General features: G+C 46.5%; 2 long non-coding RNA genes across 7 annotated transcripts in view; one reads left to right on the top strand and one right to left on the bottom strand.

The window, feature by feature from the left end:
* The window catches only part of LOC120375596, a 31721-nt gene extending 31132 nt beyond the window's left edge, over positions 1 to 589 (top strand). For all 6 annotated transcript variants that reach the window (XR_005586651.1, XR_005586655.1, XR_005586650.1 and 3 more), the window contains one exon: positions 193 to 589. This is a non-coding gene — a long non-coding RNA (uncharacterized LOC120375596). The remainder of the gene's footprint in view (positions 1 to 192) is intronic.
* Positions 1 to 24705, bottom strand: part of LOC120375599 — a 323633-nt gene that overhangs the window by 912 nt on the left and 298016 nt on the right. Inside the window, exons 4-5 of the long non-coding RNA XR_005586660.1 lie at positions 7253 to 7513; positions 1031 to 1336 (exon numbers count right to left, since the gene is read on the bottom strand). This is a non-coding gene — a long non-coding RNA (uncharacterized LOC120375599). The remainder of the gene's footprint in view (positions 1 to 1030; positions 1337 to 7252; positions 7514 to 24705) is intronic.

Here is a 24705-nt window from a genome sequence, read left to right as displayed (position 1 = left end):
TACCCTCATGAGAAGATCCTAACTGGCTCTTTCCACAGCAACTGAGCAAGGAACACCAGCTGCAGAAACCTAATTGTGAAATTAAAATAGGAAAATCAGGGGATGGGTATTTTTTGTGCCTGGGTGTTAATGGTCACATTTTGTTATGCCAGCTCTTTCATGGCTAAAAGCTTCTCTCTTTCTCTTCCACAGGGGGAATTGAGATCCTGGTTGCATTTTCCCTAACACACAAATTCTGTTGTTGCTGGAATGCTGTCTTAGTTACAGGGCTTTGGGGTTTTTTATTTTAATTCAGGCAGATCAGTATGGGGGAGTTGTCTATTAATAGGTGTTCCAGGAAGCTTAAGCAACTCAAGCAGAAGAAAACCAAAAGAAACTAAAGAGGTTCTGATGGAAGAATGTGCTGAAATCAAATGGGGCTTAATTAGGAGAACATGACTTTCCTATTAATGCTCCCCATCCATGTGACACAGGGAAAGAGAGAGGAAAAAAACTGCCAAAGAGCTTATTTGTTTTGCAATTACCGATGAAATAAAAAATTACTTGGTCTAATTAGACCTCTTTTAGTAAGAGAACCATGCAAAATAAACTCCATTTCATTATCAATTCCAACACAATTCTCTCTTGCGCTTTATATGTTTAAGTGAAAATGGGGAGGGTCAATTTGCTATGTAAATTTCCACAAATTTGGCTAAACTAAAACGATTAACCTAATGTGTATGCAAATTATCTTAATTGATTACTTCTCTTGGTAACTTTAAAGAGAGGGAGGGGGTTGGGGAAATTATTCCAATTGTGACAATTCTCTAAAGCATTTCTTTGCGCAATACAGAAATTATATCTTGACAAATTAAAGAGAATATAATGAAATCAGATTAATTAATGCCAAGACCAATTAGCACATGCAAAGAGAGGGAGATTTGGGGAATCAAGATTTGCTATTAGATGATTCCAAGAACTCATCAGCCTTCACAAAGATAGCTATATATATATTTCCATTATGCAGACAATTAGCAAACTCCATGCTTACGTTTCATTTGCTTTTGGAATGCACAAAAAGGCCAAATGCTGGAACATGGAGCAAATCTGGAATGAAAAGTAATTTTCCCCATGGAAATGTGCATGGAATCCTCATCCTTCAACTGCTGAGGCAGCTGCCGGGCTGTGGCACAGCTACTGCGAGTGAATCCGAAGGTGAGAGTAGTAGACGCTGTCTGCTGCTTCCCTGCATATGTGCACGTTTGGTCCAGTGGATCCAGAAGATAGATTGATTCATTAGCCTGCCTACATTTGCCGATAGCCCATGGTGAACCACAGATCTGCTGCCTTTGTCCCCCTGTATAGATTACACACATTTGAAAACCATTATTGTGCTTTATAATGTGGTCCACAAACAATTTCTCTGCCACTGATGCATCCAGCCCAGCATCCCAACTCTGGCAATACTCACTACCTGATGTGGAGGAAGACGAAAAGCAAAACACATTGAGTCTGCCCAGCTATTTGATGTTATAGCATGGTGCGGTGAAGATGTCTTCCTGCCCCCTAACAGTTTATATTTTTAACCATGAGGATCTATGCCCCTTGTAATTTTTATCACAGCTAAGGTCATTATTCTTATGCATATGGGTTTCTAGCCCTTTGTGGGAACTTGCTAAGATATTTGCCCTAATAACATCCTGCTGCAGCTAGTTCCACAAGTTAATTATTCAAAGCATATACACACACATTTATCCCAATAAACTTTCCTAAGAAATGCAATTGAAAGTTGTATTTCTATCACCTGTTTCTGGTGATAACAGAAGCATTACAACACAATGAGAGACTGAATTGGAGGGGAACTGTTAGTTAAACACAGATATACTAGTAGAGGAACCAAAGGACCCAAGTCTTTGTTGCATTGTACCTTGTGAAATTATTTACACCAGTGCGAGGTGCCCTGCACAGGTACATGGCAATGGAGAATGAGGTGCAAGGCTTGATTCTGTATAAATCGGGAGAAAATGCACTGAAGCCAGTAGATTTGCATTGCTGTAAAACTGGGGTGAGTGAGATTATAATCAGATGCCAGAAGTAAACATCAGGAATGTATATCCAGCACAATCCCCATTCCTTCCTGTCCCCCTTAATGCACTTCTCTTTGTCTGATTTGATCTCCATTAGATCTTCCTCTGTTGTTCTGATATCACGTCAAACGAGGGGCCCCGTATCAGCATGTTTTGCTGCAGCCTGAGAAGCGGAGAGTCTTATTCAATATGGTCGAGTTCCAAGCTGAGCTTTATCTCCATAGCCATGGATTGAATCGTTACAGCCTGCAACGGGCTCTTACATTTCATGACATGTCAATCCTGGGCTGGCGCTCTCCCAGGGGGACGTGGCACTGTGCAGCCTCCCTGCGGCTGATTGAAGAGCAGCTTTGATGGACTCTGAAGTGAGTTGTGTTTGGTCTGCTCCACATGGAAGAAGGGCGGTAGCAGTTGCAGGGTCTAGCTGGAGGTGGGGAGACTGGTGTGGCGAAAAAACTGGGGCAAGATGGAAAGGCCTTTGCCCAACAAGGGGGGAGGGGGGCAACAAAAAGATCAAACATCCCTTCTCTAACTTGCAACACAGCCACCCTTGAAATAGCATCAGCCAGAGGGCGGGGAAGACAAAAATCTATCCCTGAGCCACAGTGTTACTGTGTGTGGAGTTGGGAGCACTTTGTGTTGGCAGACAAGACGACGTACTGACTGATGTCCCTGGCAAGGTACAGAGGGGTAAAGCATGGCTGAATTTAAGGAGAAAAAGCATTTTCACAAGGTAGAAATAAAGGCCCTGGTCCAGCAAAGCATTACGCATGTATTTAAATATGTGACCGATTCCATTAAAGTCCTCAGGACTGCTCTTGTGTCTAAAGATGAACACGAGTTTCAGAGCTTTGCTGGACTGGGGCCAAACTGGACAAACCGCCTTGACCCTGTGCTTGGGGGTCTGACTTTCACTGTCTCTCTGCAACTACTGCGTACCCCAGGTCTCTCTTGGAGAACATTCATTACTTTCACACTGACAGCGATGACTACAATTTCTCTTGACCACCACTATAAAATGCACATGATGCAATGAAAATACAGTAATTACCAGCAACGCTGCATGTAATATCCTTCTTGTGTCGCTTCTCTCTTGTTGGTAATAAAGCTACATAACGAATTAACTGTAAGGGAGGGCCCGTTTATTTACTTTGTAATTAGACTGTGCTGGGAAATGCTTAATAAAAAATGTCACAGGGAAGGGCATAAATTACTGATTGTCGAATATAACACGGTCTCAGCATAGCACGCCGGCTCCTTCCAGCAATACGTTCTGATTCTTTTGGAGACGGGCTATAGCATTCAGCTTTCCAGGGAGGTGGGACTTTGGTGACTCCCCTTTAACAGCCAGCAGGGTCATGATGCCTGGTCTATCCATGTTCATTTCTTATCTGGTCTCCATTACAGCAGTGCCTGAGTCCTTCATAATCTAGACTGTTCTTAGCCTCACAGCCCCCTGGGGAGGCAGGGAGCGGCTATTATTCCCATTGCACAGACTGCAAACTGAAGCTCAGACACACAAAGTGACTTGGTCTAGGTCATGCCGGGAGTCTGTGACAGAGCAGCAAATTGAAACCAGGTCTCTTGAGTACCAAGCTATTATGTTAACCCCTGGGCCTTCCTTCCTCTCTACTTCTGTTGAGCAGGAAGGAAGAGGCCTCCGACAGACAGTCACACAATGCGAGGCTTAGCCTCCAGTCACCCAGTGGCTCACAGTTGCTCCTTCACAGCTCCCAGCCCCTTCTTGTGTGAGTAAGGGATGGTGACAACAACCAGCTGCTGCCATCTCCCTCCACACCCTCAACAGGCTGGTCTGCTGTTGCAAGGTATAATGCTGTTGCATCAGCTGCAGGCCTGAAGTGTGTTGCAGCCCTGGGCAGAATGCCAGGAAGCAGGAGGGGTGTGAGGTCCCAGTGGAGATACATTAGACCTGAATGAATTACCAACACAGTAGCTTCTGCAACTGTACTTGAGCAAAAACAGAAGATGCATGAGTATTGTTCTTGGGTTTAATCTGTGGAACTGGCAGCCACTGGATACTGTTGAAGCAAATAGCCTGGAAGGATTCTAAAGGACCTGAAGCTTTTATACGTATGAGAGCAGCATTAGGTAAGGTTAAAAACACAACCCTTAGATCCCCTCTTTACACTCTCTGCACCCGTAACACAACATCACATGAGTGGGTCCCAGTCCTGCAACATCCTGCGGGCGATGGTTTTGGGGGTTTCTGTTTTGGTTTGTTTACTTTCAGAGCGGTGTAACAGTCCTCGCTTGGCCTTTGCTTGGGAAGTGTGGCCTAGTGGTCATGGCTGCAACCCGTGGCTGGCAGGGGGGTTGTTGGTAGGGGAGCCTGGGTCCTCTCACTCCACCGGGCTCTGGTCCAGGGCCCTTTCGGCTACTAGTGGCCTGGCAACCGAAGCTAAGGCTGCCCTTCCTGGGCCACTTCCTCTCATCCCTCCCCGCGCAGGGGTCATCTTAGTCCAAGTCTTTCCCCTACTGGGGGAGTCCAAATCAAGACAATAAGAGGGGATTACCAGTGTCCAGGGTCCATAGGCAGGGGAGGGGGGATACTTCCCTCACGGATTGTTTCTGGGGTGGGTCCTCCCTTCCCTCAGGAAGAGCCCTTTGGGGCAGTTGTGTCAGAGACTTCACCCTTCTCTCTGTGCTGCACTGCTGGATCTGTGGGTTGCAGGTCTGCTCTCTTCCAGATCTGCCCCCAAATGAGCTGTCTCCCATCTGTTAATTCCTCCACCAGATGGAGCATTTGCTGCAGGTGTGGTGGGGTGGGGCTGGCTGGGCTCAAAATAATCCCTTAACCCCCTGGTTGCCCAGTGTGTGGTTTGTACACCCCACCACAAGCTGCCATACTGTGTCAAACCACAGTCCATCTTGCCCTGGGTCCGGTCTTCAGCAGTGGGCCATGCCAGAGCTTCTGGGGGAGTGTACACAATAGGGCAATTATGGAATGATCCACCCATCTTCCACAGATCCTAGCACAGATCCTTGGAGGACCCTGGTATTCACCTTTCTCCACTGTGAAAACTGACCATTTATTTCTATGCTTTGTTTCCTGTCTTTCAACCACTTACTGATCCATGAGAGAACCTTCCTTCTTATCCCATAGCTATTTAGTTTCCTTAAGAGCCTTTGGTGAGGGATCTTCTCAAAGACATCCTCAGAATCCAAGTACACTATATTGACTGGATCACCCTTGTGCACAATGCTTGTTGACTCCCTCAAAGAATTCTAACAGATTGGTGAGGCATGATTTCCCTTCATAAATTCCATGTTGATGCTTCCCCAGCAACTCACATTTGTGTGTCTGATAGCTCTGTCCTTTACTATAGTTTCGATGAATTTGCCTAGGACTGAAGTTAGGCTCGCTGGCTGGTAATTGCCAGGATCTCCTCTGGAGCTCTTTTTAAAAATCAGTGTTACATTTAGCTACCTTCCAGTCATCTGGTCCAGACTTGCCTCTTCTCTTAGGAACCTGCAAGTTTGGTCAGGTAAATTCCAGACACCACTAGCTGCTCATAACTGTGGGCAACAAAGAAGGGAGAAGAGAAGACAGGTTTTCTGGTGACCTTTATTGTGCATGGTGACCAGATACCACAGTAATGGGTGCAAGATCAGCTTAAATTCAATTGCATGGAAAAGGCATTCCTTTGAAGCACGAGGTTGCAGGCTTCAGGATACCAGACTGGCTGAACTTATGGTCTGCTCAAGCCTGAAAAGTCCAAACTTCCAAATAATTGAGTCTCTTTAGAGGACTGACAACTAGGTCAGTATTGTATGATGAAGTGCACTCAGAGACGGGAATTTTCTGAAGGCATTATCTGAGCTGTTAAGATATTTGAACCATTGAATGAGCGTTATTGTAGGCATTATGTTACCATTCTGCTAAAGTTCACGTCTCCAATGCATTACCTCACTCTTGCCATTCAGAGGAGGGAGAAAAAAAGGTCACATAAAAAAGAAAGAATGAAAGAAAGAAAAAGAAAAAAAAAGACGGTGGGTCCAGGCAGCATTATAACCTGCCTGCTGCCGGATGGGAAATGTTCTTTATGAAGTGGCAAGTAACCTTCAATCAGAGGGTGCAGGCAGGCTGATCCCTTTGCACCCAGCTGCAGAGGATTCAGACTCTGGCTCCAGCCCAGCTAATGGGATCTGAGCAGGAAATGAAGCAGGGAGCTTCATAAGAGTTTACGGCTTTGAAGCAGAAGATGGAGAGCAGGAGTCCAAATGAGCCAGGCAGCATTCTCCCTGCTGACTCTGGGGTCTTGCTGTTCTCGTTCTCTGGCTGCCGCACGCACCGGTAAACAATTGGAAAAGGCTTCCTGATACTGGACTCACAGAGACTGACGGGTCCTTCTCCCCTTCTCTTAGCACCTCTGAATGGAGTTGGAGAATTGGTTGTTTGTGAAACTAAGAAGCTGAGCTCCGTCAATGGTGCAAAGCAGCACATTGCCTGCCTCCCACCCCCAGCTCTCCCAGTGTCCCTCAAGTACATCCCACTGCCATACCAGCCCTGGGTTTGCCCTGCCCAGCTCTGCCAACTGGGAGCAAGAATTGGGTATCTGATGCTTCTGGAAAGGGTACACTCCAGGCACTGGCATTGCCTCATCAGACTATGCTCACTGGCTGATGCAGCACAGTCACGCTCAAGAAGGGCCAGTTTCAAAGTGGTGCCTCCAGAAGACAGGCAGGGACAATGGAGGCCTTGAGTGGCGGATGTGACTGTTGGCAACAGAACAGCACCTTCTGGCTCCTGCCCTCATGTGCACTCCGAAGGGGCGTTTGCTCGCCCATGGCCACAGCCCAGTTCCATGCAGAGCCTGCTCCTCGCTTCCCTGCCAATATGTGTCTGGATAGTTCCTGGCCTGAGTGACGCCGAGCACGTCTCATGCCTTATGGAGAAGGAGTGGAATGATTCATAAAGAAGCTTCAGGAAGGATGTAGAAAGCAGGGGATGTGTGAGGAGTCAAGCACCACGCACACACACACATATATACACACACATACATATATGGAATTGCATGGCTCTGGTGGCTTTCAAGGAGAGGTTTGCCCTCCTCCCTCTCTTCCCCCAAAACATAGCAGAGCCTGCAGGGTTGCAAAATGAAACCTTTTGCTCCATTTATTTCACTGCGATTGACTCCATACTGTGTATCCCAGTTTACTGGTACCTTGATAGCAAAGCAGGTTCTTTCCATCTCATTGGCATTATGCATGAGCTAAGATACAAAATGAGCAAACATGCTGGTTGGATAAACACCCTGAAGAGGTTCTTTCTTTCTTTCTTTCTTTCTTTCATTTTTCTCCTCTTCATTTTTTGGCACAGTTCATCATCCACCTAAACAGCAGCAGCAAAGAAGTGCTTTGTCTTCCAATCACCAGGATAATTCATTCTCTCTCTCCTCCCTCGGTTTTCAGCACTATTTGTTAAACTGTAAAACATTAAAGAAGGGGGGAAAATGATGTGATTTTTCAACTTTGCCTCTCTAATGCCTTAGTTAATTGAACTCATCAGCTAAAATCATTTGTGGAGGGGATGTTGGGGAGGGGGAGAAAAAAATAGAAGGAACCGATCATATGCAGGGGAAATAACTCAGATGTGAAAATACTTCAGACTAGGAGATTGCACTATTTATTCACACAACTGTCCTGCTGTGCCTCTGAAATACAGTGATTTAATGAGATGCTGCAAAGGTATTTGTTATTAAGAAATTCTGTCTCTGGTTATTCTCTTCTGTATGATTACGACGGAGCCCAGCAGAAGTTCTGACTCGGCGCATTATTAAAGATTTAGAGGTTTGCTTCCCCCTTTCTTGCTCCTGTCTCAGAAGATTTTTTTTTAACTTTTTGAAACCAAAATTAAATATTGTACAAGCTGAAGGGGGGCTTGTTTAACGCAGATGCTGAGCAAGCGTTAAGAAGAAATTAGAAAGGCATTCGTGTTAACAGACATTGCTCTTCTCTGCCTTCGATCTGCGATGAGCGCGGTTGGGTAGCCCCAGTCCACCTAGAGCCGAGCAGGAGGAGCAGGAGGTAGAGGCTGAAAGGGGTTCAAAGACAAACATTCAGTTCCTGCTGCCACCAAAGCACTAAGCTCTGGTCATCCCCTGGGCGGTGGCAACAGCGAAGCCACCACCTGAGCTGCCCTGGCTAAGCCCCTCTCCCCAGTCTGTGCCACTGTGCAGTCATTTGGTGAGCAACTGCGGCTTTCAGAGGTCTAAATTCCAGCTCTCTTCTTCCCCTAATTCCACCTGTGTGACCACCTTACAAATGCGGTGTCGTTATTACTGTAATACAGCAGCACCCAGAGACCCCAACCAGGGCCTCATGTGCCAGTCGCCGCACAAACACACAGTGAGAGACAGCCCCCTGACACTCTGGATGGACAAGTGAGACAAAGAGTCGGAGGCGAAACAGAGGGGCAGAGAGGGGAAGTGATTTGCACAAGGTCATATAAACAGGTCCATGGAAGAGCTGGCTCCTACTCCTATGCTCTGTCCATTGGACCACACTCCTCACTATCATAAAAGTCAGCATTTGGCCTCTTCACGGGACTGAATAAGCATTAAGCCAGTGGTTGGCAACCCGTCAGGGTAATCTGCTGGTGGGCTGCCAGACACTTTGTTTACATTTGCTCCCAGTGGCTGTGGTTCGCCCTTTCCAGGCTGCCCACCACCGCATTAAGTACTACAACCCCTGGCAGGCAGGGAGCTATGATCCTTTGTGTAGATAGGTGAGCTAGGACACACAGAGGGTAAATAACTTGACCAAGGCCACAGAAGAAGTCAGTGGCAGAGTCAGGGTTGGTGCTCAAGGGTTTCTAGCTCTGAGTCCCATGCACAGACCTGTAACGTGATGCAAATACTTTTACCTCGCGATTACCTTGAATTTGCCCACCCTGCATAAACCAAAGAGCCAGCCAGAAGAGAGAGTACTAGGCCACTAAGACACACTGCCCTGTTCCCAAAATCACTCTGAGATTGCCAAACACGAGAGCATAAAGAATGGCACAAACATCCCCAGTGAAAGCAAAGTCATTATCGGTACCACATCAAAAACATTGTTCTCTTCCTCCTTCATCTGGCTGAGACATGATCAATTAGCTCCCAGTAATTGAGTGTCAAGTCTGCCCTCAGGCCTGGTCTCCCACGCGAGTAATTCAGACCTGGCACCAGCTCACATTGTCTTGTAGCCGCTGGGAGAAACTTGTGGGCGACTTGGAATTTCAGCAGCAATGTGAGTCTCCCGCCATCTGGCAGGGACTCTGCAAACCCGGCCCCATCTCTGGTGTGCCAGATGCACTACAGCGAAGGAGACTGGGCAGGCTAGTCCAACAATACTACGGGAGAGGACAAGACAATGCGGGAGGTATTTATACTGTTGCACGTGCATGTACACACACGTTCACTGCATACATGCACACCCGCCTTGGTTCCCATTGCTCTCCCCAGGCCTCACCCCCCTGGCTTTCAGGCGGCAAGTCAGACTCTCACTGATACATGAACAGAGGTAAATCAGAAGAATTTGGTTCTCACCTTGACTGCAAAGAGGCTGCCAGCACAAAGTCATCATTTGGATCCAGCAGGATCTGTGATGCTGCAGAAATCTCCTTGTGTAAGACAGAGAGGGACTGCACTATCCCAGACTTCAGAGTGACAGGTATTGTTAAACATGGACCTTTCCATAGTGATTACTGTGGTTTATTAAGATCTTATGATATAAGTAGAATTTTCCAAGCCCTGAGCTCATCCTGGTGGGGTGCCCTGTGGGGGTTTTATCACAGCAGACTCCCCACGTCTGACAGTCACGACAGATCCCCATTTGACTGTTAATCCGCAAGGCCATCTCTGATTCTCCCATTCAGTTCCTCATCATGGACTAGAGATGGTCAGAAAAGTTGTGTAGAAAAAAAAATTCCACCAGAAAACGCTGTTTTAGCTAAATCAATTTATTTTGCAAAATTGTATCAATGTTCACAATATTTAGTTTTAAAAAACTGGAAAAAATGCATTTTAAAAGATCAAAATGTCCTGATTTGACACTGTTGAAATGAAAGGTTTTGATTTAGACATTTCAAAGCAACTTTTCATTTTGAAATTTACTTTATTTTCTTTTTTTTTTAAATGTAAATTAAAAAGTGTCAAAATCACCACAAAGCATATCAAAATTATTGAAACTAAATGTTTTGATTGACCAGAAACAAATGTTGTTGTTGTTTGTTGTTGTTTTTCATCATTTTGTTTCACGAAATGTTTTGAAATTTTGGCTATTTGTCCCAATTTACAATGGGAAAAAATTCAAAATCTTAAAATGTTGAATAGGATGGAAAATCCACATATTGACCAATGAGATCATGGAGTCCTCTCAGTGTCATGCCACTGGGTGAAGGAAGCTCCTGGGATGCTCTGCGTCATGAAGCACTGAAGGATTGGGTTGTCTAGGTTTAAGATTTTATTCTCAGAGCCAGGCCTCACCTCAGATGTACTGGTGAGAGGTGCCAATAACTAGCAGAGGAAGCTTGGAGAAGCCAGCCAGGAACTCCTGAGCTCTCTGCCAGTAACTCACGCCGTGACTTTGGATGCAAATATATTTTAATCATCTAAGGCCGTGATTGCAGCTCCGCGATGCGTGCCCTGCAACTCACTCCATACCAGATGGAAGGAATGGGTCCAATACCTTCCCTCCAAAACAATCGGACCTCTCCAGCCTGCTGTGCCATGGAAACTACAAGCTGCTGCTTCTGCATCTGACCCACAATGGAAGGGAAGGATAGCCTTGTCACTGGGACCTGAGATTGAGCTACAGGAGAGCTGCATTCTGTTTCCAGCTCAGCCACTGACTTCGTGTGCAATCTTGGGCAAGTCACTTAATCTCTCTGTGCCTCAGTTCCCCCATCTGCACAAAGAGAAGAATGCTTATTTTCTCCCACCCCGTTTTTATCTTGCCTAGTTAGATTAGGGCAGACACTGTCTCTTCCCATGTGTATGCACAGTGCCTAGCACAACAGAGTCCTGATCTCAGGTGGAGCCTCTGGGTGCTGCTGCAAAACAAATAAATCATAATAATGAAGAGCTTCTGCTGAGCCCCTTCTCCCTGACAATTTCAAAGACACTCCATGCAGCAGGTCTGCTCTGGTTTCTCTGCCGGAGCAGAGTGTTTCCCCTTTCAAGTTACTTGAGCACTGCCATTTCTCCGAGGCTAAGCAGCGCTAATGGAGAAAGCATTCCAAGTTTCATTTTCCTCTGTAATGGAAAATGCAAGAGCGAGATTTCAGTCTGTGAGCACTTGTATGAAAAAAAACAAATATCTTTATTGGCACTGGACAGCCTGCCAATCAGCTACGAAATTGCTGGCTTCTCTCTCTCCCCTGAAGGAATGCCTCTGCATACAAAGCTATGGAAAAACTTCAGGGCCTGGAGGATAAAAGGCCCCTTCTCTGCCTGTCGTTGAGTGATTTGCAATGCATTGCTTCAGCATAATTTCCATCTCTACTGCTCACAAAGGAAGCTCTGTTGCTATCTGTGAGTTTAATAATTTCTATTCCCTACACCTTGCATTCATAATGCATCTTTCGTCACTCCAGCTCATGCTGTCTGCCTGCTCTGTGACTCCGCCTGAGCTCTACCTTTTAGTTAGGGCTAAAAAAGGAACAAAAATAGAGTCTTAACATTCAAAAGACATCTCACAGCAGGTTGTAGGGGACGATGCTCATTCTGGAACAAGAGGGAAGGGGCAGCCACTCAGCAATGTGTCCCTTCCTCCCTAGCCCCAGAAGTGTGGGGCCCCACATTTTGCCCAGCAGATAGGGTCATCTCAGAGCCACACCTAATTTCCATACAATTGAGCAGACTGCAGCACCGTCCTCTTTAACACACCAATGCTAATACAGTGCCCAGTGGGAACGTGCACCATCTCGATCCAGGCAGAGGCTGGAGAATCATATGCTGGTCTCTGTGGGGTGCAGACCGTTCTATTTAAAATGAGGATGGGCAAGGTGTCATATTACAGTGCACTGTGGGTTTCCTGTTTGCCAGCCTTGCTCAAACAATCAGCAACAGACAGGAACCAGAAGGGAGGGAAGAGGAAGTAATGGTTCAAGCTAGTTAATTAATTAAGATCAAGAGGTAATTTGATTAGTGTGTAAGTACCTTCACAGGGAGAAAATACCAGGTACTAAGGGGCTCTTTAATGTAGCAGAGAAAGGCATAACAAGAACCAATGGCAGGAAGTTAAAGCCAGATAAATTCAAATTAGAAATAAGGGACAATTTTTTAACAGTGAGGGTGACTAACCACTGGAACAAACTAACAAGGGAAGTGGTGGATTCTCCATCTTGTGATGTCTTCAGATCAAGAGTGAAGGCCTTTCTAGGAGAGATTCTTTAGTCAAATACAAGTGAGCAAGCTCAGGACAGGGATAACGGGGTGAAATTCTCTGGCCTGTGCTATACAGGAAGTCAGACTACTCTACTAGCTCCTCCTGGCCTTAGAATCTATGAATTGTCTGAGCTGTTCACCTCTGGTGTCTTGTGTCTCACAGGATAGGATCTGCCTGGACCAGTCTTTGTTCCGATTTTTATAGATTGATATTTCTTGCACTTCTATCTCTCGTCATGATTTTTCAAAGTGCTTTCTTCTGTCCATGTTGTATAACTTTGTGTTTCCATTAAACATCCACCCTATTTTCCTCCCAAGTCCTTTGGGATTCTATTCAGGTTCTTGTCCCTCTCTCCTCACCCCAGGATCTGAGCACCTTCTGTTTGTGCACAAGCCACGTGCCTAACATCTGTCATGTGTGATTCTCTCTTTCTCCCCTTTCCTCTCCAAGGAGAAAATGATGTGATTTTATTTTAATTTAAGACAGCATTTATTTATTTCATGTCTGCGGTCCTGTGTGTGTGTGTTATTGAAGGCAAGCTCAAACACATGCACACGGACTGGACAGTGATTTGAGGCAGTTCTTAATTTCTCCAGAAGTCGGTCCCATAGCTTTGTGCCAGCCCAGAGAAAGCTCTGTCTCCTAAACAAACAAGCTGTACCTTTGCTGGGGACAGTTCCATGGCACCCGGGGAGTGGATTTCTCAACCATGGCCTTCATCCTGCAGCTTAAGGCAATACTGGGCCTTGAATTTAACTTGCTCTTCCATGGGCAGACAGCTGAAAGGTGCTATCTATGTATACGATATCATTAAATATTAGCTATTAAACTGGCATGTCTCAGATAGAGTAGTTGGTTTCTGCACAAAATTAATGGTGGCATTTAGAATAGCTGAACAGTCTCTGCTGAGCGGAGGAAAACATATTGTCTAAAGACTGTTTAGTTCCAAGCATAGCCTGAGTCGATGTAACTGGACTCAACCCTTTCCAACGTGTTACAGTGAAACAAACACACACACAATTAAAGTGAAAGAAGCGCTTGTTAGAGGGTACAGTCACTTGGCAGCAAAGGTTTTTAATTGGACACATCGCTCTGCATCTGAGCCCTTCTCTGTCTGTTCTGCCCACTCATTACAAATGGAAACTAGCAAAACAGAAACACAGAGACTTAAGTGATTTCAATATATGGGAATATTTGCCTATGTTCCATGCATTGTGCATCTGCATGGTGTCAGTTCCCCCCTCCTCGCTTGTTCTTTCACACACACAAATCCTGGAGAGAGATTGGGAATAGAAACCTTCTTTGCCAACATCCCTGGCTCCAAGACAGTGACATTTCATTCATGGCAAAGAGAAATTTGCCATCCAAGAGGTTTGGCTGTGAACCACTCAGTCAAAGAAGAGAATTGCAGAAATGGCTCCCTCAGCCAGTGCAGAATTATTCCTTAAAGTGTATTTGATAGTGGCATCTATCTATCTAACATACAGACCCACCTATCTACCTGTCTGTCTAATCTAGCTTGGGTTTTTCTCAGGAATGGTTTGGAGAGAGAGTAGCCCAGCAGGTTCCCACTTTGATTATTTCTTCATCACCAGAAGGCTTCAAAGGAGATCACCACATATTTTTCCAGCCTGAAGAACAGAATTTCCCACAGTTGTTTGATTTCTAAATGGCTTTCAGGATCTTCCTCCAACAGAACAGAATGTATCTTTTACTCATACAAAATGAAAATAAAATATAGCAGTCCTAGAGTCCGGCAAAGGTGAATTAAGGAGACATTCATTCTGAAACTTAAAAACAATTGCTCTTCAGCAAGTGTAACCGGAGAGACCATGTGTTTGCTACATTAAATAAGCCTCTCTTGGCTTAGTGCTCTCCAACATCTGACCCTGTTCTCAAAAATGTGTCAGAAGGCTTCTCCTCCATCAGACAGAAGCTCTTTTATAAATGAAAGAAAAAGAAATTTATTTCAGTATTTATTAGGATAAATCCACAAGAAGTGTTGTCAGACCTAGAGTCTGTGCTGAATCAGTCATAAAGGGGTGTCACTGAGAACTTGCCTTGAGGCCTGGAAGATGGATGGTGATTTTCTTGCAGTGTCTGTAAAGAGAACTAGAGCAAACCCTTTCTATTTTCATGAAACATACAAGTTTGCCATGCAGCAACCTCACGGGGAAACAGGACATGGATTCAGATTAACTAGGAGATTTTAGCAAGGTGAATGGCTGACTAATGGAGGGGATTTTGTGAACACCTACAAATATCTGGCAGGGCAGAAGCAGAAAAGAGGGGGGCGGATTGTTTAGGGGCATCCTAAGGATTTGATTAGGAGTACATGGCGTTTCCAATGTCAGATCTGACTTATGGTCTGTTGAGTCCATTGTCCTCCCCACCCTGGCAGCAGCCAAGAGAGGATGCCTCAATGGAAGGTGAAACCCCCTGGGTAATAAGCTCATCCAGCTGTGCAGTGCTGTCTAAGGGGAAGGGGAGCAGATCAACATGGACGAAGTTATCTGGGGCAGAGACTGTCTTTGTGTTCTGTTTGTACAGCTCCTAGCACAATGACTAGGGCTTTGAGAGGATATGGTATGTGATAGACCCAGGCCAGTTGGGTACAGCAGAATAGCAGAAGGCAGATATACTGGCCACTGGATTAACAGTTTTCTGTTCCCTGACTGACCAGAGCAGGGGCTGCTCCAGGCTAATGAGAACACCTGACTCTAATTAACCTGCAAAGAGTCAGGTGAGGCCATTAAGCTAATGTGACCACCTGACTCTAATTAAGGCCCCACTGATACTATAAAAAGGGCTCACTCCAGTCTGGTAGGGGAGAGGAAGTGCGGCTGAAGGGCTGGTTAATGAAGACACCCCCAAACCATCAGTAAAGGAGCCCTAAGGTAAGGGTGAAGAAGGGAGAAGCAGGAGAGCTGTGGGGAAGTGGCTCAGGGAAATGTAGCAACTCTGGCAGTGAAAGGTTGGCTGCCAACAGCTGCTACCATTGGGGTCCCTGGGCCGGAACCTGGAGTAGAGGGCGGGCCTGGGTTCCCCCCAAACCACCACTACAGGAACAGCTCCTGGGAGGGGAAGTCAGCTCCCTGTCAGGACAGGAGGCTGAACAGAGACTGTGGGAGTTCTCTCACCAACCTCCTTGCTCGCCTATGATGAAAAGGGCTCAGTAGACTGTAACCCTAACCCTGGAGAGAGAAGGGCTACGTGGAGGGTCACAGGGAGCCACTGAGGCAGCATAAACCGCCTGGAAGCGCAGGACCCACGGGGACAAGGTCAGAGCTCTGCCACAGGTAATACAAATAAATGGGCATGTACCAGAAAATACTATGCAGTGCAAAATGCCTACCTCTCAGAGGGGTTGAAATCTACCTGCTGTGTGTCTAAGAGCCAGTACCAGGCTTGACAACTTGGCATCTGAGTGCTAGGATACTCCGAGATCTGTCGGTGGTGCTGAGTATTTAATTCATTACTATTATTACATTGCATCAGTAATGTGCTCGGTGTCTTGTTGAGGAGAGGCCTTTGCTGCCAGAGCGCGCATGCTGGCATCACTCTGCTGCCTGTTCTGTAATTCTTGCACTAGCAAGTGGGAATCACAGAATTCCCTGGGCAGAGTTCATGGCTTTGGTTCCATGTCAGAAGCTGGAGAGAAGCTGCAGTGTTTTTTCGCTCCCAGGTATGCTCCAGGCATGTGTAAATCTTTCAGCATTGAGAGCTTCTCACCAGCCAAAAGAGCAAGATCATGCAGACTGCTCCTCCTTCCCCATCGACTGGGGACTTTGGTTTATTCTCCTCAGACTGGGGTCAGCGGCTGCAGATCCCCTGAGGTTTCTGCACTTTCAGAGTGATGTGCTTTACACAGTGGAGTTAGATGCAAACTTTGCTTCTTCCTCAGCATTGAGTGACAGCTGGAGGGCACCCAGACCCAGACCCTGAATGCTAAGGCACAGCCTGGATACCAGTTTGCTAAGCCTACTTTGGGTCTCAAGGCCTAGCTGGGAACTCCATTAATGAGAGGCATGTGTTTATTTCATCTGCTGTCTTTGCCCAGATCTATTGCTTGTGAGGACGTTGTATATACCAGCACAGAACTGGATTTCACAGATCACTGCTGCCATTGAAAAGGCATCTCTAAAGCACATTACAAAGCAACTGAGTTAGATCCTGGCAGTGCAGTGACTGTGCAGATAAATACGGCAGCTATAGGCAGCCAGAGAGAACTCTGACACTGTCTTTGAAAGGTGCATATAACCAGCACAACTGTCTGACAAGAGCATGGTTCTCTGCCAGTGCTCCTGGTGTTGCATCAAGCCCTATCCTCACTCAGCTTGACTGAGACGCAGAGACTGTGCATGTCACCCTCTAAGTCCTTCTCTGGCCAGGCCTACCTGTTCCTGCCGACAACAGAATTTTGCAATACTTGGCCTGATCCAAAGCCTGCTGAAGTCATTGGAAGTCTTTCCATTAACTTCAGATGTGTTTTGCATCAGATTCATAGAGGAAAAAATGCTGTATGGTGTTAACTCATTAGTCTTCAGCTTGATCCACTCCTCTCTGCGCTCCATGTGAGGCAAGCGTTGTTATCCCCATTTTACAGATGGGGAAACTGAGGTACAGAGAGAGCAAAGTGGGTACAGGAGGAGGCAGGATTATAAATCGGGAATTCTTGGTTCCCGGTTCCCTCTTCTAATCAGCAGACAGCATTCCCAAAATTTGAAACTCGTTCCTTATCTGAAGCCGACTGCAATGGTCTTGTGTTGGTGTCGTTTGGTGTGTAGCACAACCTCACACAAATAAATAATTCAGGCTACTAAAGATTGCTGCACAGGCGACTTTCCTGGGGATTTAATGCTCGCATCCTTCACAGTTCTGCCACAGCAAAAAAGAAAAATTACAAATTGATCCACAGGACCGGACTCCCCTCTCCGACTGCTTTGCTGCTTCTTTATAAATAACGACTAAGCCTTTGACAGGTTGGATTTATTCGGGGGGGGAGGGGTGGAGTTGTGGGGAGAGGACAAGCAGAGTTGAGGTTCAGCTCTTTGAAAACTTTGGTGCTGGGATGAATAATGCACGAGGCTGCGGAATCGATACAGATGCATCAGAGATGGAAGCCAGTCAACAGGTATGAGGCTCGAGTGAGTGAATACAGCAAAGACTGATTTGCTTCAGCAGTGTGAGCAACTCACTTGGCCTGTGTCAGTGCCTTTCCTTCTGCTAGTATTCTGGTGAGTGGGTTTCCCAGGAGGTGCGTTAGCACCTGAAATCAGAGGATCTCAATGCACTTTACAATCACCAGTGAGCAGAGCTATCGGAAATATTTTTTCCACCAGAAAATGGCCCTCCTCCTCCACCCCACCCAAAAAATATCATTGTTGTTTCATTCCAAAAGCTGGATTTAGCTAAAAGCCAATGGGGCCAAATTTGCTGCTGGAGTAAATTGATGCCGCTCCATTGGCATCCACAGGCCAATTTACACCAGCAGAGAGTTTGGCCCTACATCTGAAAAGATGGTACTTAATCAGGCCAGAAAAGGATGAGCTTCTAGTGCTGTTTACAGATCCAGAAAAATCCCATTCTGCAGCTTTTGTGTCTTCCCCATTGCCCCTCTTCTCGGGACCACCCCCTCTGCTCTCCATGGCACAGACTGGGTTGTCAGACAGCAGCAAAGCCTGTTACACTTGGCGTTCTCCCTCACCCCATTGGTCCATCTTCTGCACTCCTTGAAATTTTCCATCTCAAGGGTCAAGTCCCTGGTGCAGCCTCACAGAGTAATTGTGAAATTATTATGGTTGGTGGTTTTAATTTAAATTGGATAGAGAAATGTTGTACTGCGGCTGACTCATTTGCTATGGATTTTCACTTAACCAAATTGATTAGTCAACCAACTAGACTTAACTTGAAAGTTGTAATCATTCATTATTAGATCTAATTTTCATGTCGCTCCCAGACTACGTTCAGAAATTACACTGCAAAGAAGACTTTAACGACATTAGGTCCAGGGTCCTGACAGAAATTCAGGCCTGAGGCTGAAATCTCCAGCCTTAACCCACCCTTCAGCACCCAGGAAGAGACAATCACCTGAGCTGTAGCTGGGTCCCTTTCTCTGGAGCTCCACAGAAGAGCGAGTGAGGAAATGGTATGTCAAGTTTCTGTGGAATTTTTTTTTCTGGGGGTGGAAGAAACAGGTGCAATACGGTACAAGTCCCATATGTCTCCCTAGGACTATGATGGGGAACATTCCTTAACAGCTCAGCTTCTGCACGTCCCTCCCCCACGAGGACATACCAGGCTGTCCTGAGCCCCACTGGTGACTAGGTATTCTCCTTCTCATCGCTGACAAAGGGGTACCACTGCAGTTTGTGGTCTGCCACTAGCCCACTGCCCAAATCCAAGGTTCCTATGCAGCCTGAAAATCCTTAGTCTATAAATAGTGTGTTCTTGGGGTTAGTGCAGGTTGAATAGAGGTCAGGACTCCAGATTCTAGTCCTGCCTAGGCAGTCATCAATTCTAACCCTAAACTTGCCACAAGCTCTCTAGGTTTCCTCTGGGAACCTACTTCAGGTCTCTCTGCCTCTGTTTGATTCAGAAGCTCAGAGTCGGCTCCCAGCACAGATGTCCTGGGCCAATGATCAGTGCTCTCCTTTTTCTCTGACTACGCCAGTGATTTCAGAAAAACTCACTGCATCTCTAATTGCTACCATGCACTTCAGAGGCCATCGCATCAGCTCCCTCTGTAGAAGTAAGCAGGCTGTGTGCCAATTAATACCTTTAATTAACAGTGAGGACTCACTGGAGGGACTAGAACTTGTTCTCTCAGATGGTCTCCCTGCCTGTTGATCTAAATGGAGCAGCTCTGATAGGTCAGGCCAGCCACGCCGTCCTACTGAGTTACCTGCCATCCTCTGCCAATTAAAATAACCGCAAAGGAAAAGATCCCACCTGTGAGATAGGTGGGTGGGCAGTGGGGGGAAAGCTGGAGGAATCCAGCAACCTGCACAGCACGGAGGCACTTTCTGCTTTGTAAGGTCTTCGGTAGAACATTCTTAGGGCATCTTGGAAAGACCTTTCCAAGGGAAAAGGCAGGCCAGTCTTACGGAATGTGAGAGCTGGGACAGGCATCTTCTGCGGCGGGATGGTGAGAAAGGGTCAGTTTGTCTCTGTCATTTTCTCTCACTTCCAAGCCCTCCCACTACTGCATTAGACAGGAGGATGCTGCTGAATAAGAATAACAACAACATGAACCCTCATGCTTCAAGACGTGAGCTAACCACCGGCAGGCAGGTTATTTCGTAATGATGGGTTCCTTACATCAACATACAAGACCCAACTAGATTAGCCCTTGCATTGATCTGGGATACCAGTTCCTCTGCTCCCCTCCACAGCGAGGCACCTAGTCTCTAACCAGCTTGGCCACCATTTTAAGGTTGGCCACAGCCAATCACACATTTTGTCCTTCCGGTGCAGAGAATCCTAAGTGATGCACTTTTGGGGCATTCGGCACAGATGCCAATGCACACACCACATGTATCTAGTGTCTGCAGGAAGAGACAGCCTCAGACCATTATGTACGGCTGTATTGCCACTAACTACATGAGAGAAAACTCCCCCTCACTTCTATGGACAGAGGGATCAGTTTTGACAGAGGGGAGGCTGTAGTAGATTCCAATACATCACTCAGAGTGCCAAATGCATAGGCCCCTCACAGAGCAGAGCACAGATAGACACTAACCTTCTCCAGACATGGAGACCTCAAATAGCTGATCGGTGAGTTACTACTGCTCTGGGAAAATTAAAAGAAACGCAACCAATGTTATTTAAATAAAATAGCTCTATCCATGCAAGAGTAACTGGGTGAAATCATATGGCCTGTGTTATAAAGGAGGTCAGAAAAGATGATCTATTGGTCCCTTCTAGGCTTAAAAATCTAGAATATCTATGAATCTATATCCATTTAATCTATGCCAGTGGCTCTCAACTTTTTTTTTTGAGGACTCCTTGAAAATTGCTGAGGGTGTCGGTGGACCACTACATAATCTTTCCAAATGTTGTTTGTACCGTTAACTAACTTTTGTAAAGCTCTTTGGATAAAAGCACTATATATAAAAAACAACAATAATTAACCTTTTTTGTTCCACAAATAAAAGCACACAACTCATATTTTCATATCAGTAGTTTTACCTTTATAATGTGATGGATGTGCCCTCTCTCCCGTGCCGCGGCAGCCCCCGAGCTGGGGCTGGGAAGGTGGGGGCTGGGAAGGAGGGGGGTCTCTCCCCGGCAACCGCAGCCCTGGAGCTGGAGAAAGTTGCTTCTTTCTCTGGCTGCCACAGCCCTGCATATCCCAAATTCCCCCCACCCCCTCTTCTGACCCCACTGACCTCTCCCACCTACCCCCTATTCCCCTCAAGACCACCACCTCATCTTACATGTGCGTCTTCTTCAGGGTCCAGGCCTACACGGCTCCACTAATTAGATGGGTGGCCCTTCATTCTCACATGTGTGGCCGCCCAGGCGCACACCTTAAAGGGAACTATCCGCGGACCACCTGAATGGAGCTCGTGGACCACTGGTGGTCCACAAACCACAATTTGAGAACCTCTGATCTATGCAATTTCTGAAACATCTGTCTGTGGCATTTAAACAGCATGACACAACATTGATGCCTGTGCAGAAAATGTTTTGCATTTTAGCCCCAAACCTCCCTATTCAAACAATTTTAGTTGTAGCAGGTGTGGGAGGAGAGGGCTGAGAGAGATCCTTATTCAAAGCAATGTATGTTAACGGCGCCAAAAGCTTTTAACGGAGGCCATTATTCCCATTCTGAGAATCAATGCATTTTATTTTCCTCTGAGGTATTTGTTTGGCTTTGTTTTGTATTTCAAACACACAAGGCATGTTTAACAAAACAAGGCAGCCCTGCAATGGAGACAGCACATTGTATTTTCCCTGAAATTACTGGAAGTTCATTTTCAAAGCAGAGTAGTTTTCTTGGAATCAATACATATCAACCAAAATCGATAGCTACTCTACGCAGATGGGCCGAGACACCTAACTGATAGCACTCTATTGCATTTGTATCCAAATCTGTACATTTTCAACAAGTCAATGAATTTAAGCATCTGCCACTGTCTTTTCACTTACAAATAATCTGTTTGCAGATAACACTGTACCTTTCCATGGAGTCCAGTAATATATTCTGTGTATTGACTGCAGCCAGTGTATATTTACCCATATCAAAACATTTCCACTTAATATCCAATCTAGTTCATTCCAGCTTCAGCTAACCACTTATGCACCATTCTGAACCAATTGATTTCAGACGTATCCCTGCATTTCCCCTCACAACCGCTAGACTAAGGCTTTCCCAGAACAGGGCCTTCTGGACATAAGAATGCAACTGTACACAAGCCCCTTGAAAATATATATGTGTATGTGTGTATCTATCACATCACAGACACCTATTTACCTACTGTAGGTCTTTCAGAGAATACATCACCATAGTATCTAGGTACTTTGGCATGAAAGACAATATATAAATGTCATTTTTACAGGACAGAGGGACACAGCTTGGTTGAAAGGCTCTTTTGAGAGCGGTTCCTTTAAGAAGAGAAGAATTGCAAGTCCCACTTGTCCCAGATACTATTAGAAAACTCTAAGCAGAGAAGTTGGCCAGGGTGAGTTTTTTCAATCAAATGCTTCTCTGATGTTCAGAGAGAGGCATTTTCCTTGGGTTCTCTCTGTTCCTTGTGCTGTATGCAAATCACAGCTCTCTGTAAGTTATTAGCTAACAAAGGACTGTTTTCTCTGCAGAGACTTGCTTGCGTCTGAACCTGGTGAGAAGGATAATTAAGGAATGCCGTAGGAAGCTGCACTGATGATCATTTGCATCCCTTCCCCAACATAATCTCTAGGTGGAAAGCACAACAGGGTCCCTCCCACCTGAAATGAGATATCAGCGTGGCTTGGAAGGGAGAGAGAAGATGGGAACCTAACAGTGGATATGAGCATCTTTAGGCCAGCTAAGAATGCTCACACATACATGCGTGTGCACACACACACTCCCCATTTCATCATATGAATGGCCCCCTTCTTGGTTTCCATGGTGGACATAGTCCTGCAATGCAGGTTTGTGCTGCGCTGGCACCTAGGAGTCCCTGCCATGGCGCAGGACCCCACTGTGTAAGGTGCTGTACATACACAGAACAGAAAGACGGTCCTTAACCCAAAGAGCTCACAGTATATTGAGGCAGAAGTCCCCTTTTGCCTAGGCCTGGAACTTGTGGTGCCAGGGAGTCAGAGCATTCCAAAGCAGAATCTTAGACCCTAAGTTGGTGAATGCTCATACAAACCCAGACACCAAGCCTTCCCTCACTAGGCACTGTCCCTGCAAGCCCCTGTACTCTGCCCAGGAATTGCAGGCAGTGCGCAACCCCGCTGGAGCAGGAATTCAAACCTTCCCTTTAAGGGACTTTTTTTTCCTTCTGCTGGAAAAAAATAAACAAACCCAAGCGCCCAAGTATTCAGCAGCTCCAAGGATATTTGGTAAGCTGGTCCCCTCACAATGTGCTGCAGGCATCAACTCACTCACTGCTCCCGAACTCTCCAGGCCTCTGCAGAAGCCTCACCCACAGCCCAAAGAAAATGTGACAAGATAAACAAACACTATTAAAGAATTCCCATTAAAGAATTCCTTCAAGGTGCATTTCAGATTCCTTCCCCCTGCTCTGTACCAGCCCCCTCTCCTCCTGCCCGTGGATTTTTCCCTTCCTGTAGGAATCTTGGCAGGCCCTTGCCAGTCCTGGTGCCTGTGAAACCATACTGTGTTGCCATGGTGAAGATTATTATGACACCAGTAACACAAAAGAAATTTCACGATCCCGAGCTCGCCTGGGATGCAGAGTTAATGAGGAGGAGGAGGAGGAGGAGAATGGGAAAAGGGTTTTTTTTTCCTTTCTTTCAGAAATAACAAAACAAAAACAATTTAAAAAAATCAAATCTGGGTTGGTGGGACCCAGCCTCCCAGCTTGGCAAACGGTGGAAACATTTGCAATGAAAGAGCTTTTGTTCTTGTCTGTTAGGGCGATCAGCAGGCAAAGCCCCCGAAGGAAATGTCACTGAACCGGCACCGGCTGCTGCCCACATCAGACCAACAGGTGAGAAGAGAAACAGTGGCCCTGGGTCCCTGCCTTTACACAGAAAACTCTGCCCAGCCCCTTTACACAGGGACCTGGGCCACCTCCGAGCACGCCCCAGGCGCCGTGCGGATGGATCAGAACTGAGCTGCTAAACCTGCGAGTTGGGACAAGTGGATGCATAGGCAGAGCAGGAACCTGCGCCCACTGAAGCCCGTGTGTGCGTTTTGCAGGCCTGCACCCTACAGCAGTTTAGCTGGCAGAACACCGTGGCTTCACCCCTCAGCTCCCATGCCACCAGGAGTCCCACTGCTGAGTCGCTCAGGTGGTTCCCCATATTCAGTGAAGGGCACAAGTCAGCCGATTGCAGAGGGGCCTACGCCATAATTAATGTCTCAAAACACAGCTTCAGTGATGCCCAGGCTTTCTGCTGGGCCTCTGCTCAGAATCCACTGCTTCCTGGGTCCTGGCATAGGCCCAGTGAGATCAACGCTCAGCGGCTGGGGGGCAGGCCCGAGGGAGATGCGGGTGGTGAGTGCCAAATCATTGCCCAGCCAATGCATCCATCATGGGGGCTGGGCTCCAGAGATGTCAGGTAGGAGGATGTCCACAGTGAACTCAGCAGCTACATCCAGAGTAAACCAATGGGGCAACGAAGTGAGCAACTGGGCTAATGAGAGGGGGAGCAAATGACAATGCACAGAATAAGCAAAGGCTGTATTTAAAGGGCCCTGACTAGGGGTGGCGGGGGACGGGGGTTATTATTAGATGTCAATTTAACTCTCTGGAGGCTGAAAATACACCTTCCCTTGCCACTAGGTTGGTCTAGTCTGTAACATGCCCAACCCAAGGCCTGTAAAAGCAACAAAGAATCCTGTGGCACCTTATAGACTAACAGAACACGCTCTTGCGCATGTGAGGGTGGAATACTACCCACTCAGAGATGCAAGTGGATTTCCAGGAAAGCAGGTTTATATATATAAGCAAGCAAGAAGCAAGCTAGAGATAACTAGGTTAGTTCAATCAGGGAGGATGAGGCCCTGTTCTAGCAGTTGAGGTGTGAAAACCAAGGGAGGAGAAACTGGTTCTGTAATTGGCAAGCC

This window comes from Mauremys reevesii, linkage group 12, assembly GCF_016161935.1.
Source record: "Mauremys reevesii isolate NIE-2019 linkage group 12, ASM1616193v1, whole genome shotgun sequence".
NCBI lineage: Eukaryota > Metazoa > Chordata > Testudines > Geoemydidae > Mauremys > Mauremys reevesii.
This window is presented reverse-complemented; position numbering and strand designations above follow the sequence as displayed.